Here is a 2934-nt window from a genome sequence, read left to right as displayed (position 1 = left end):
GATATTTAAACATACTATTACAGTTATTACATAGATAATAGAGTTATAAATTATCTTCTTTATTTGTTAAATAGCTTGTGCCTAGTCGACATTCAGTAATTGTAATGTTCAATATCTATAATGTAAGACTGTAATCCTTGAAAATAAGTCTATGGAAACAGATAACCTTTAACGAGGGTTTTAAAACAGTATTTTTATTGCAATATAGCTTAGTACAGTTCTGACTAGCAATGATTCAGTGGGTACTTAATATGCAAATTATTGTTTTTAAAATGTTACAGTGACCACACCTTTATTATTATTGCTTAAAGTTGCAATAATTTGTGACGAGCTTTATAATCTATGAGACGAATTACAAAAGAAACACTCAATAGTTCCAAAGGTTATCATCTGCATTAACAAGTTAATAGGTCAACTGCAATTTAGCTGAGAAAATGTCACAGACTTGATGTAGACGACACCTTATTACTTTCGTTGCAAATTAACTATGTATAAAAACACGTCCTTGTGACAAATTAAACACTTCTAAGCGAAGAAATCTCACAAGTTTGTTATCTTTTTAGCAATTTTGTCGGCAGTATTACACTTTTTCACCTACCCTATCTTCAAGTTCCGATGGAAATCTCGTCTGAAACTTGACTGCCGTGCCCTCAGAGTAATCCCTCTGTATAAATATCTTTATGCCTTGCTGTGTTGGGGTCTGTTGGCTGCCTGGAGTGTTAGGCCCAGACGGTATTCTGTTGTTCGCCATTTTTCACCCACTGTAACTCCACACACATAAATTATATCTACGGGAATGCGTATGTTACGAATGTATCATAGTTTTAACATATCGTTAGCGATAAACAAGTCTTCGATTCGAGAGTTATTTCAATAAAAATCATCAATGACGTCCGTCAGTGTGAATGTTCAGAAATGACAGCTAGGGATGGTATTATTGTAATGTAAAACCATAAAGAATGATTTTTAGTCGATTATTAAAAGATTGTCGATTGTACATAATGCTAATATCAAATATAAATTCTTTTAGGGAATTATAGGTTACAGTACATATTATGTAATTATGAAATATCAACTATACTGTAAATAAAAGTTTAGATAATAATAATGTTCTGAAGGTATCAATTTTAATTGTACCCGCTAGATGTCGTTAGAAAGTGAAAAATATTCAAAAATGTATTCTTAAAACAAGAGGTATATTTAAAAAAATAAATAGCCCTTGAAATAGCAAAGGTATGTACTTTATTATTCCATCAACTATGTAGAAGAGACAGCTGAAGCGAAAGTTTGTAAAAATATTTGGATCTTGGATGTTTGTATGTTTGCTGAAAGTAAATGCATAATCAACCGGATTTGGATAAAATTTAACACACGCACACATGTGCTGGATTAACACATAGGGTATGTTTTATATTTATTTTATAGATAAAAATAATATTACGTTGCTTCTATAGATAATAATATTAGTTATATTAATTTTTAAATAGATGGCGTTAGTTTTGTAACAGTAAAGGCTTTTTACGCGGGCAAAGCCGCGGGCAACACGTAGTATTATTTAAAAAGGGAATTTTAAGCAATTTTGGCTGTGTTAATTATTATAGTAAGTAAATTCATTATTGCTAATTTTATAGGTTAGTATTTAATTATTAGTAAAAAAGTTTCATTGCTTGCAATTTATTTACACACAATAAAACAATCAGCATACTAGTGACGATTTACAAATTTTAACAAAACATCTTAGGAGCACACTATAAAATATATAATATTGTTATCCTACAGTTTGAATAAATCTTTAGACCATCTAGGAATCCGTATTTTTCGCCAATCAACGTAATTCAAACTTTAAATAACATTGACGAATATTCTTTCGACCAAAGCATTAAAAAATATACTTATAATAAGTATATTTAGATCGTAAATACCTACATTAAGTGCTAAATTGGAAGTTTAACCGAAACAAAATATTGAAGTAAATTGTAAGTAGGTACTGATGGCTAAACACATTTAAATTAAACAAACACTAAATAAGTAATAATTTCCATATTATGAATAATCGTTTATCAAACTCATTAAACTTTTTCAGTTTGAAATAACACCAACGCCAAATTGCGCCATTCATTTATTTAGGCTATGTACTTAAATAGCTTTTGTAGAAGTTTTCTATTTGTACATATATGGCAATGTATATATAGGGCCATTATAATATAAAAATATAGTAAGTTTTTGGTTCAAATCGCTTGTTTTATAATAAACCGTAATAATTTTAAAAGAAACGAGATTTCGAGATGTACTTATTCATAAAATGAATTATGGCCAGGTTAGTGTCGTTAAGTAGATAGAAAATATATACACGATATCATAATTCTATCTAAAAATGTAACTATTATATAAAAGTATGTAACTGTAATAAATTGAAATTAACATTCACTCACTATTGAAATACATTATTGTACAACTTACTTATATTTAGAGTAAATATTATATAATAGTAGTTAATAGTATAATAGTATTCACTAAATTTTTGGCTGTATTCTCCATTCCTTTACAATTTATTTAACAGCCAATATGGTTCTTAGGGCGTCTTAAATCTAAACTTATAACACTTCCAGAGGCTGGTTGGAGCATAACGTCGATTTTCAAGGTGATCTTAGAAATATCTGCGTTAACTTTGTAGTGTCTTAGTAGATGTGTAATTGTAGTCTTCATCGACATCATTGCAAATGTTTTTGCTAGAAAAAAAAAACATTTAAATAGGTGAAATGCCCGAAGTACTCAGGTTAGTTATTTGAAATGTAAGATGGTTTAAAACCCGATTCCAAAAACTAGATACTATATTCCAAAAAATATTTGAATCTTATCAACGGTTTAATAAGAAATTATTAAAACAAAATATAATCTTTACATGTCGTGTTTATGTAACATGCGAAACTTTAC

The sequence above is a fragment of the Manduca sexta genome, chromosome 18 (genome assembly GCF_014839805.1).
Source record: "Manduca sexta isolate Smith_Timp_Sample1 chromosome 18, JHU_Msex_v1.0, whole genome shotgun sequence".
NCBI lineage: Eukaryota > Metazoa > Arthropoda > Insecta > Lepidoptera > Sphingidae > Manduca > Manduca sexta.
Note: the sequence above shows the minus strand (reverse complement) of the source record.